The 12399-nt window shown below is 45.1% G+C and overlaps 1 long non-coding RNA gene across 1 annotated transcript; it reads right to left on the reverse strand.

Annotated features, from left to right (window-relative positions):
* Positions 1 to 60: 60 nt before the first annotated feature.
* LOC146175193 (uncharacterized) lies at positions 61 to 6479 on the reverse strand. The gene is made up of 4 exons (XR_014702136.1): positions 5709 to 6479; positions 3728 to 3900; positions 3174 to 3254; positions 61 to 1250 (listed from the first exon to the last, which is right to left on the reverse strand). It is a non-coding gene; the product is annotated as an uncharacterized LOC146175193 (long non-coding RNA).
* Positions 6480 to 12399: the final 5920 nt, after the last annotated feature.

The raw sequence follows: 12399 nt of genomic DNA on the forward strand, positions 1-12399 counted from the left end.
GAAAGCTGAAGCCAACTATTCGACGACGTACTGGACGTAGTAGGCGAATATGTCTACACTGTAAAAACAAAAACACCTTATTAGGTGCTTTCGCATGTCTATAACTAACACCCATGCACCCTTGAAAAAAAGTGGCTTCAGAGTGCCAGTACACCCTCAAAGATGGTGCTTCGGTTGGTCATAACACCCTTCTATGGGGCCAATGCACTGGGGTGTTTTCATCACCTTTACACTCTATTGCAGGGTGGAAGCAGTGGCATTGCACCCTTACACCCCTTGATAAAAATCAGTGCGGATAGCGTCCATATATTGCATTCCCTAATTAGGAATTACTTTTGCCACTACACGTTCCTTAATGGTTTTCCTATGTGCACATTTGCAATCAAGCCTAATGGTATTCCTTTTAACCATCTGTAATGCCAAATGAGCATATAAAGAGATGCTGCATGCCATTATTTTGACATCTCGAATGGCTCATGCCAGTATGATTGTTTTTTTTTTTTTTCAAATTCACAGAGCATGTTACAAAAAAATGTCACCCAAAAGGAAACTGGAAGTCTTTTATTCGGCATAGAAGGGTCAGGGTTCGGGCTAGTGGGTGCTCGGGTGCTGGTGGAGGGGGGGGGGGGGCAGGGGGCACTTGTGTTCTGTTTCTTCATTGATGCGCGCTATGGAACCTCATTTATTTAACAATACTGCCACTCTCCACCGAGAGCCTAGCAGACGGGCAAAAACATACATGGTATGTACGTAAATACCTAAAAAATGAAAGAAGCAAAACAGTTCCAACAAATGCAGACAGCAAAGTATACAATTTTTTTCAAAAACAGAACCGAACAATTAACACAACAGCATGGTGACATTTCTGAAAAAACAACAACAAAACGTTTAGTCGTATGCAACAATAATCGCAGTACACAATATTAATACTATGCTTTGTCAGTGTCAACGCGTGCGCTTGCATAAAATTCGGCCTTAAGCGATGAAATAAAGCGTCAGCAGCGCATCTTGGCTTCGACACGCAGACGCCCAAAAAGAGGTGCTCTATAAAGCAGCACAAATTGTCGGCCCCTTGTCATATGTCAGATTGAACAGCCAAAATCGACCCATTATTGGAACAATACCCTAAGTATAGAGTCAATGACTCGAAGAAGCTTCCGCTGCTGAATGAAGGGGAAATGCTCTTCAGCTTCTTTGATGCTGCTCCCAGTATATCCGACGCACGGCGTGGCAGGCTTTTCTTCCTGTTCCTTGATAAAATTGTGAAAGAAGTGCATAACAGAGCAGCTGTATAATTATGCACTGCACCTGGCAAAAAGCAAATTCAACATATTTTCTACTCTATATTTAGAATACGCCAATGCCCCTTTAGTGTACAGCAGTGTGCTGGAAAAGGGCCCTATCGGAAACCACTGGTGGTTATCTCACAATTAACAATGCAGAGTATACTGTTATGGTTGGTTCAGGAGGCACAAAGCCAGCAGTCTGATCAAGTCATAAATGAGAGCACATAAGGTCAACCCATTTTTATTCATGCAGCATGCTGCTGCTTGGTAATTTTAGATTATGCAAGGTATTTTATCAAACAAAAATGGCTACACTCATCAAAAGCACCTGGGTTAGAGAACTTCTATGCTGCCCCACGAACTTTTCATTTCACATGACCTGGAATGCTTATTATGATAGTTAAAAATGTAAATAAACAATAAACAGCACTGGAGCACGGTATTTACTACTAAAATATTAACAGCTGGCTCAATTGAAGGCTTCACACAAGGCCTACAGCATACCCTGCACTGGCCAAGTAGATACCGCAGAACCCAACAAAAAAAAAAAAACGTAGAAAGAGCATACTTAGTCATGAGGCACTACAAAAAAAAAAAAAAAAACAAAGTGCATGTAATACATAACACAATGCATTTCTGAACTTTTGCACGTCTTCTTGTGCTAAGTATGAACCAGCCAAGCCCTAGGTCATCGCAATGCTTCCTGAAGTGTTTACATTTAAGGTTTATTAACAAGGAAAAAGTGTTCTCGCTGCCCTATGTGGCAGCTCTGAAACTTCATCACACATTATTCAGTGAAAGTGTACACTGGAGCTTTGAGTTGAGCGACATTTACATGTGCAACAGCAGAGCATTACCAAACAACCAAACAGCAGAAGCTCTAAAAAATGTCAGCACTGAAGCATGGCATGTTAAAACATTTTCCACGCATAGCACATTGTATGCATAGACATCCAGAACATCAGTGGTGAGCCTCAAGAGGCGGCAGGAAGCTCAAGTGTTCAAGAAGTTGTAATCGTTATAGCGGCAGGCAGTCTGAGCACTTTGAAATACTAAAGGTTCGAAAACTAAAAATATGTTGACTAACTTGAAATGCAAAAATAACAATTTGGATTTATTGAGAATGTTTACTATAAATGAGAATGTCTATGACAGTGCCACATGGTTAATTCATGAAATGTTAGCATCTGTAGTTGAACGCATTATATTTATACAGCATGAACATTGAAACACAGCAGTATTTTCTCCCAACCAATGTGGTAAACCTAATCTCAGAAGAATTAAAATTATTACATCATTTCAAACTTGGCTAGCAAATTACAGCACTTTTTTAAAACAACTATTAAACTGCATTACCCACCTTCAGAAGCCTGTAGGATAAGACAGTGTGGCAAATATTTCTCTTGAAGCAGTCTCAGATTATATATTCCAGACATTAGGAACATGTTAGGTACTAGCATGCATGAGCAGGTTGAGAGACCCCTTTCCAGCAAATGCTAAACCCCACCAAGCTGCCTGCAATAGCCATCTGATAAAGGACTGCTGGTCCACTGCAGCAGAGTGCTTAGTCAAATGGCACACTGCACCAATCTTGACATTACCAGTGCTTCATCAGGTGAAACTTGTATGCAATACGACGTGGTAAGCATGTGATGGCAGGAGTCTCTTAAAAGTGCTTTTGATTGTACTTACAGTGCAAATAATCCTTTCACAGCAAAGAATTCACAGTTGTGATGAAAACTTGTGTAGTATTTCTATCTGAATTATGAATCACTAATACATATTACAAGTTAGACGTTAAACCATTTTAGAAACAAAGAAAATTCGCTAATAATGTCGGTTTAAGGTAGGCTTTCTGAATATTCAAATGACAAAGAGAAAATTTACAAATGATACAAACAACATCCAGAGCTCCCGGCTGGTTCCCAATGTTTGCCAAGAGTTGCAGAATGCATACTGTCTGTACATCTACAATAGAAATAAGTAACACAACAATGGTGTACCTCCTTGCAGGTAAAAAGAGACAGCCGAGTTTTGAGGTGATAATTTATTGTCTAATTTAGGAAGGCAAATAAACAAAATTGAAAACATGTAGAGGCACGCAAACTGAAAGCCAAACATCTGACAGCCAAAATTAGCAAAGCTTGTGAAGATTCGAATCAGGTATCACCTAATTCTCTGCTACTAGTTGAACAGATTCGAAAAGGCTGCACCATTACAATGGAGAAGAACAATAGGTAATTTAAATTTAGCTAATGCGAAAATTGTTACATATGAAGAAATGCACAGGCTAGTTATGGTTTTATTATTCTTTCTGATGCTCAGCCATGTTTTTAGTATATCTATAAGGCAATGCAAAATGGCAAAAATGTAGGCATTAGCGAAAAACTGCCAATTAGATAGCACATGCAGCAAACAGAAGGAAACAGCTTAATACTTACGCTTCTTTCTCCTTTCACGCATTCCCTCAGAACATACTTCGAGCACCCGGGCAATGTCCTTTTTTTCTTGCACGAATGGTGTCCTTCAAAACCAAGACAAGTGTCTTGTTAAGGCCAATTTCAACTGCCTCTTTGCCGTCCTTCTTGATCAGCATGTTGACGTCATGTAAGAACTGCAAGTTTCTGTGAATGGTAGCCATAAAGAATTCATTTTACTCAATGTTTCAAGTAACTGAATATTAAAAATCATTGTACAAAAGCTAAGGCAATTGATGCCTTTGTACATATCTGAAAAAAAAACTGGCATTAGCAAACAGCAAATACAAATATTTACTAAGGTTAGAAAACTGCAAAAACCATCAGTATTTTGCCACTCATCGCCAAACTGCAACAATATTAAGGAAAGTCTAATATAAAAAATAACAAAGCAAAAATTATGATCCTCCTTCCCTCAACTTGGCACACGGCTGAATGGCAATAAAATATGTAATATATCTCTAAACTAAGGGTCCCCGCTCGGCTTTAAAAAGTAGGCTTCAATTCTTAGAGACAATCTACAGACATGCATTGTTAGCATATGAAAGTCAAATTATTTTCTGGGCCCTTTAAATCAGTAAACTGCTTTCAACACATACATTACCAACTTTTTAATAACAGTAAGTCACAAATTTGCCTGCAATATGCGCACTGTGATGAGCAAAGAAGGTAAACATATGCGACTAAGGCTATCATAACCGCTTCATATGTACATTTAAGCAAAAGACAAAAAAAAAAGTAAACATCTGGTCAGAATCAAAATCTGTAATAGCAACATCCGGTACAATATTTGGCCACGGGATTCAAGCTGTCGACCTCTACTTGAATGCTGAGGCATCAGTATCGAATATCCATTTATTCTAGTCTAAAGACACTACAAAAATCAAGTAATGCGGTCAAACAGTTATGTTGAAATGTGACGACAAAAATAATGAAAACCAGATGTTTAAACCACATCAGCTGACTTAGCACGTGTACAAGTGCCTTAACTGAAGTCTTGCTGAAAATAAAATACGTACCTAAATGATTCTTCGAGAGCAAAAGTAAACGCCATAACAAAAGCAGCATAATAAAAATGCAAATTCACACTCCATGCAACCGCAAAATATGGTCCCCGTAAAATGAAAAATGCTCCCATTGTGATTAAAAAATGCAAATCCAGACGCGGGGAGTTAACATAGGCTGATGATAGCGGCATATAGTTTACGCAGTTTGGAATAAACTATTATGCAACCAGGCCGGCCGACCAGCGCACTTCGATGCCGAGAGCACGAGCGCAGAGGCGTGCCGCGCTGAACGGCCGCCGAAAACGAACATAGCCTCCTCGAACAAAAAGTTTAAACAGAAGGGCTGCGGGAGGACGCTTCCCGAGCAGCAGGACGGTGCGCGCCTATGCTCGGAGTAAATAAAAAAAAAATGGGGGGGGCGGGGGGGGGGGGGGGGGTGGCAGCGCTCCGAGTGAAAGAAGACGACAAAGCATAAAAGAGGTTTCAGGAGAGCCAGCGCTAAGTGTAAGAGATAAGGGAGGAGGGGGGAGTCGAGAGTGCTAGGAGAATTAAGGTAGTACGCCAACATGACCTTGCCGCACGAACGGAAACGTTAGAACAAAACCGAGTCGTTGCGAACTGAGCGCAAGTATCAAACTGTCAAGAAACGAAAATCGTTTCGTGAACCTCCTGTACGTACAAAATGCAAGGAAACGTAGCATATACATTATTTCTGTTCAAGAAAGTTAAGACTGATGTCCTTGCGCGAGATCTGCGTAACTCGCCGCGACATCTACCACATGTGCGATGTCATTTTGGCAGCCAGGTGAAAACAAGCGCGTGTTTCACGTTTTCATTTCAGCACATTCTGGAGCGTTCCGGCACAAAAAGACACAGAATGCAGCAATCCGGTAGGACACTGTTCCCACAAAGCGCAATATGCGTGAGAATAGGCTTACCTTTACAGACGATTGCGTCAGCCGCAAAGTACGCTGTCCGCCTTCGTATCACCGGCACCGAACCAACCAGTGCGATTTCAGCGCGAGTGCAATGTAGTCGGCGCATATACCTCTTAGTCACGCAGAAAAAAAAAATCGTCCATGCCTTCTTCTTTCGAACATCTCAAACATAAAGCGGTGCAGCAGTCCTTCGGCCTGAGCAAAGCAAAAAGAAGCCCGGACACTTGCCGACACGATAAATGTCCGTTTGCGTTAAACATCACATCTAGAAGGCACTTCACAAGCGTACACACTTCTGTAACACATATGCATGGGAAATGCAACACATTTCACGAGGGTACACAATCGAAGAAGCACATTCAGCATTCGCCGAAACGTGGTCGAAACGCACCCGACAATGCTAACGGCCATATTGTGAAATTTGAAAAGAGCGTTCGTAGCTACCGGCGGCCTCCTGGCGGTGAAATTTTGTTTCAGTTTCTGTTTCATTTTTAGAAAGCACTCGTGCGTAATTTTAATTTTAGCGTTACTTTTGGTGCTTTATTTAGATGTTGGGTTATATTAGCAGCGCCGCTTGTGTATAAAAGGCTACGAAGTTACGCAGCCATATACCCCCAGCATGTTAGGTGATATTGCTTGCCCGTAACACCCTAAGGCATATTCTCCAACCAAAGCACCCCTTTGGCATGCAAGAGGTGATTTCCAATGGCACGAACACCCTAGACTCAGGGTGTAATGGTGTTTTGAATCAGACAAATGTCCAAAAAGGTGTTTTTGTTTTTACAGTGTACTTAGGACAGGTAGTAACCGCAGATCCGGACCATGGAAAGGAAATAACAAGAAGGATAAGATTGGGATGGAGCGCATTTGGCAAGCAATCGCAGATTATGACTAGCAGCTTACCGGTATCGCTGAAGAGGAAAGTACACTGCAGTTGCATCTTACCTGTACTCAATTATGGGGCTGAAACATGGAGGTTAACCAAAAGAGTTCTACTTTAGTTGAGGACAACCCAGAGGGCTATGGAACGAAAAATGGTAGGGGTAACATTAAGAGATAGGAAGCGTCCAGAGTTGGTCAGAGAAATAACTCAAGTTAGCAACATTCTAGTGGAAATTAAGAAGAAGAAATTGGCATTGACAGGACATGTAGTGTGAAGAGAGGATAACCGATGGTCGCTGAGGGTAAAATACTGGATTCCAAGGGAAGGAAAGCGTAGCAGGGGGCGGCAGAAAGTTAGGTGGGCGGATGAGGTTAAGAAGTTCGCAGGGGCCAAGTAAATGCAGCTAGCACAGAACCGGGTTAAGTGGAGAAATATAGGACAGGCCTTCACCCATCAGTGGTTATAGTCAGGCTGCTGCTGATGATGATGATTCTACGACGGAGAAAGAATGTCTCGCCACCATTTGGGCCACATCACAATTTCGCCCCCATTTGTGCGGACGGCCATTCAGGATTGTGAGCGTCACCATGCTCTGTGCTGGCTCGCAGAATTAAAGGATACCATCCGGCCGCCTTGCGCTATGGAGCCTAAGTCTTCAAGAATGCAACATCACAGTCTTCAGACCATAAGCATTCCAATGCAGACTGGTTGTCACGAGCCCCCGTCGACGTGACGGAAAATTGGATGGTCATTTCAACAGTGTGGCAGAATTCAATGACTGGAATGACGCTGCGAAACTCAGGCAAGTCCACTTTGCTCATCAAGGAGCTGACTGATTTGGGTTCAAAAATGACGAGACTTATTTTATGATTGGGGGAAATTGAAAGTGAAGTTTTTAACGGCCTTTGCAAGTTCCGAACGAAAACAAAGAGCTCCGGCACTCCTTTAATCAATAATGAGCCTATCCTGGCTTATTTTGGGGAGATGAATAATCTCGTTCACCGCGCTTATCCCAGCACGACAGAGGATACCAAGGTAAACCTGCTGATTGGCGGTGTGACGGATAAGCTTTTCGCAGGTCTTGTTCTCCTAACGCCACAGACTGCGGCGGAAATCTGCCAGGAAGCAGCGAATATCGAAAACACCTGAGAAGCAAGGACGCGACTCTACAACCGGCCTCCTTAAACGCTGTCTGTAAGCAGCTACGACAACATACCGAAATCAGAGATAAACTGCGTGAGATGATCTGTCATGTCGTTTGAAGAGCTACGTCGACATCTGCCGTCGCAAGCGCAGCCGCATGTTGAGTCACTTACGCACGTCATCCGTTGTGAGGAAGTCCAGCAACCATTGGGCGTTCCTCAGGCGACGGCTCCGATAGCTCAAACGCAAGCAGCAACTGACAGAAATTACGCTGCTGCATTGCATTGTCCTGCGCCCCAAGTTGACCTGCCAAGCCCTCGTCGCTACCATCCTGTTCCTGAAAGCTGCCCCCTGGTCCCCGCCCGCAAAGCCTACGAACGACCTCAAGCCCCCAGGAAATACGACGCCTGGAGAACTGCTAACAACCGACCACTCTGATTCCACTGTGGTAAGGCGGGACACATATTTCGACCCTGTCCGTACAAGCATATCGGCCTGTGTGGCTTCGCCCTCAACGCCACACTGCCCCGTCCTGGCGATGGACCCCACAAAATTGACTTTTTGCGAAGGGGAGAGCACGCGCCGCCAAGTCGTCTGTAACGGTCCCCATGGCCGTTCAGTGCCCTATTTGCATCACCGGGATGAAGCTACGTACAAGGAAGGTCTCCTAGCCCGCGCAGGGGAAACTAAAGAGAGCAACCTTTGGAGGTGTGGTTGCTTCACGGCGAAAACATGAATATCCTCCGCCGCCGACGACGAGTGACAACTACGCAGGCTATAAAACACCGATCCATACGACGACAACGCCGACGAGAACACAACCGTACTCCAAGTTCGCGCCGCCGCCCAGCGAAGTGACAACGGTGTGGTCCGGCCTCTATATTAGCAAACCACGAAGCCGAAATTGAACATCAAAGCCAACATGCAATACGAGGACACGAACAAGTGACCTTGAAGTTGCTGTCAACGGTCTTACGGTTACCGCCTTATGGGACACTGGAGCCAACTATACTGGCACCAGTAGAGCGTTTGCCGTCAAGCTCGAGGAAGTTACGACCGCTTGGGAAAGCCCGCTAATGTACCGCTGGTGGTAACCTTATTACATCGTCGGGGTTGATGCACCACAAGTAAATGAACACGCTTCGTCATCCAGCCTTGTCATCCTACAGCAATGCTCGCGCGACGCGATTTTGGGTATAAATTTTCTGAATGTGCATGGGGCGATGATCGACCTTCGCTCAAAACTCATCAAGATCTGGACGGACAAAGCCATACCTGCTCTAAGAACTTCGACGCATCGCGTCGCTGTCAACGTCTTCGCTGGAGTATGGTTCCTACTGCCCCGATCAAGCGTTATCGTCCAAAAAAAGAAAAGGGTAAAAAAGGGTATAAAAGAAGTTGAAGTCGCTAAAGGGTCGTGGAAGGAAACACCCAGTTGTTACTTGATTGATACTTGGCATCGGAAGAGGCGTCGCCCATTTTCGGAATGGATAAGCTCATTGCTGGTAATAAACTTCCTCGAAGGATACCGCCTTCGCAACATAGGAAGAACGGTCGCCTTCCTCGACGAATTAGCAGAAATCAGCGATGTCTCCGGCCTCCCTGACAAGCCCGCGAATACTCAAACTGACCAAGGCCTACCCTCCCAGGTTCGATAATAATCAGCACTCCCTCGAAGCAGGCAAGACCAGATACGGGCTATTCTTCAAAATTACAGCGAATGGTTTTCGTCAGCTTCGAAAGTGCGACAAAGCACCGCATCGTCATGGATGACACGCCAGACCTCTGTGCCAAAGCCCCACCCTGTATCCTCGTGAGAACGCTAGGCCATCCGCGATTAATAAAAAGAAATACTTCGAGGCGACGTTATCCAGTCATCAGGAGGCCCTGGGCGGCGCCATCGTTTTAGTAAAGAATAAAGACGACACCCTTCGCTTCTGCGTTGATTACCGGCAGTTGAATAGCCTAAAGAAAAAACCATTCGCTGCCCCGTATCGAGGACACACCGGACAGGCTATGCAACGCTAAATACTCCAAATCGAAGGACCTGAAGAGCGTGTATTGGCAAATTGACACCTAAGAAAGATAGCGCGAAAAGAGCGCATTCATAACACCGGACCTCCTATTTGAGTTCATGGTGATGCCATTCGGCCTCCGCTCCGCACCAGCGACGTTTCAAAAGTTAATGGACACCTTGCTGGCGAGGCTGAGGTGGCAGATTTTCTGATATACTTGCACGATGTTCTTTTCTTCCCCACAAGCTTTGAAGACAACCTTAAAAGTATTCGGACTGTGCTCGAACCAACCATGACAACAAGGCTAACGTCGAAATCAGAGAAATTCCACTTCGGCTACGAGCAACTACGGTTGCTAGGTCACTTCGTTAGCAAGAATGGCGTTTGCCGTGACCCGTAGAAAACAGCGGCGATCGCACAGTTTCCACAGCGAGCCGACAAGAAAGCTGTAGGCAGGTTTCTAGGACTGTGCGCTTCTATTTGCGATTTGTCAGGATTTTTCGCGCATCGCCAAACCATTGACGCGACTTACAAAGGCTGACGTACCTTTTAAATTGTAAGCGCCGCTATATGATGCTCTCCAGAAACTTAAGCGCCGCTTACAGTTCCTTCCTATACTCGGGTACTTAGACGAGAATGCTGAGACAGAAATTCATACCGACGCAAGCAGCTTCGGCCTAGGCTCGGTTCTTTTTCATATAATTGATGGACAGGAAAACATTATCGCGTACGCTAGCCGTTCTCTGCCGAAAGCTGAAGCCAACTATTCGACGACGTACTGGACGTAGCAGGCGAATATGTCTACTTAGGACAGGTAGTAACCGCAGATCCGGACCATGGAAAGGAAATAAAAAGAAGGATAAGATTGGGATGGAGCGCATTTGGCAAGCAATCGCAGATTATGACTAGCAGCTTACCGGTATCGCTCAAGAGGAAAGTATACAGAAGTTGCATCTTACCTGTACTCACCTATGGGGCTGAAACATGGAGGTTAACCAAAAGAGTTCTACTTAAGTTGAGGACAACCCAGAGGGCTATGGAACGAAAAATGGTAGGGGTAACATTAAGAGATAGGAAGCGTGCAGAGTGGGTCAGAGAAATAACTCAAGTTAGCAACATTCTGGTGGAAATTAAGAAGAAGAAATTGGCATGGACAGGACATGTAGTGTGAAGAGAGGATAACCGATGGTCGCTTAGGGTAACAAACTGGATTCCAAGGGAAGGAAAGCGTAGCAGGGGGCGGCAGAAAGTTAGGTGGGCGGATGAGGTTAAGAAGTTCGCAGGGGCCAAGTGGATGCAGCTAGCACAAAACCGGGTTAAGTGGAGAAATATGGGACAGGCCTTCACCCATCAGTGGGCATAGTCAGGCTGATGATGATGATGATTCGATGACGGAGAAAGAATGTCTCGCCACCATTTGGGCCACATCACAATTTCGCCCCCATTTGTGCGGACGACCATTCAGGATTGTGAGCGTCACCATGCTCGGTGCTGGCTCGCAGAATTGCGCTATGGAGCCTAAGTCTTCAAGAATGCAACATCACAGTCTTCAGACCGTAAGCATTCCAATGCAGACTGGTTGTCACGAGCCCCCGTCGACGTGACGAAGACGTCTTGTTGGAACCGGTAAGTGTCAGCAGTTTTGCACAGCACCAGCGATCAGACGCTGAGTTTGAAGACTTGGCTGATTACCTCGAAGGAGAGATCACTTCTCTTCCTGCTGTGTTCAAGCGTCAGTTATTGTCATTCATCTTAAACAAGGACGTCTTTGTGAGGACCTTGGCAGCGAATAGAACCGCGCAGCTCCTTGTTGCGCCCAAAAACCTCACTCATGTAATTCTGCAGGCACTGCACGATGAGCCTATACTAGGGCAAATCGAGTTTGCGCGCACGTTGCAAAGGATACAAGAGAAATATTAATGCCCGCAGTTACCTGCCGACGTTGGTCAATATGTGGAAAACGTGCTGTGAGTATCAGCAACGCAAGACGTCTCCAATCTGACCAGCTGGTCTACTGAACCCAATAACGCCTTCGATTAAGCCCTTTCGACAAAATGGGGTGGACCTCCTCGGTCCCTTCCAAACTTCTTCAGCAGGGAGCAAATGGATCATCGTGGCAACTGATTATATGACCCGTTACGCCGAAGCGAAAACCCTGCCCCATGGTACCGCAGCAGAGGTTGCTAAGTTTTTCGTCAAACGAATTCCCTGCGACCCGGCTCTCCTGAAGGGCTCATCGCGGACAGAGAAACTGCATTTAAAGGTCCACTGAAATGGGTCACGAAAAAGGGTAAACAACGCCATTACACTGATAGATATTGAACCAACCATCATTCTTCAGCAAACATTTTCGATCTAGCTTCTGGAACACTAGAGATATCGCCGATTAAAAATGACCATTCCAATTTTCTCTCTCAACTCGTACGTCGAAGGGAGTCGTAAAAAAATTAAAAATGCAAGCAAGTTCAAAGCTTCGCCCAGAAATACGTCACTTCGACGAATTTCTGGTTGCAGCGCGCTAGCTCGCTGGCGTACTCGCGTCAACCCGTCCTCGCTCGCAAACGCCTGAAGAGTTCGCCAGTTCGCGCAGCGACAGTTAGTGTAAGTTATGCGAACCCGTGGTTAGCCCATGTTACATGGCGGACCAAAC

This window comes from Amblyomma maculatum, chromosome 11 (genome assembly GCF_055883805.1).
Source record: "Amblyomma maculatum isolate TAMU_Amacu chromosome 11, ASM5588380v1, whole genome shotgun sequence".
Lineage (NCBI taxonomy): Eukaryota > Metazoa > Arthropoda > Arachnida > Ixodida > Ixodidae > Amblyomma > Amblyomma maculatum.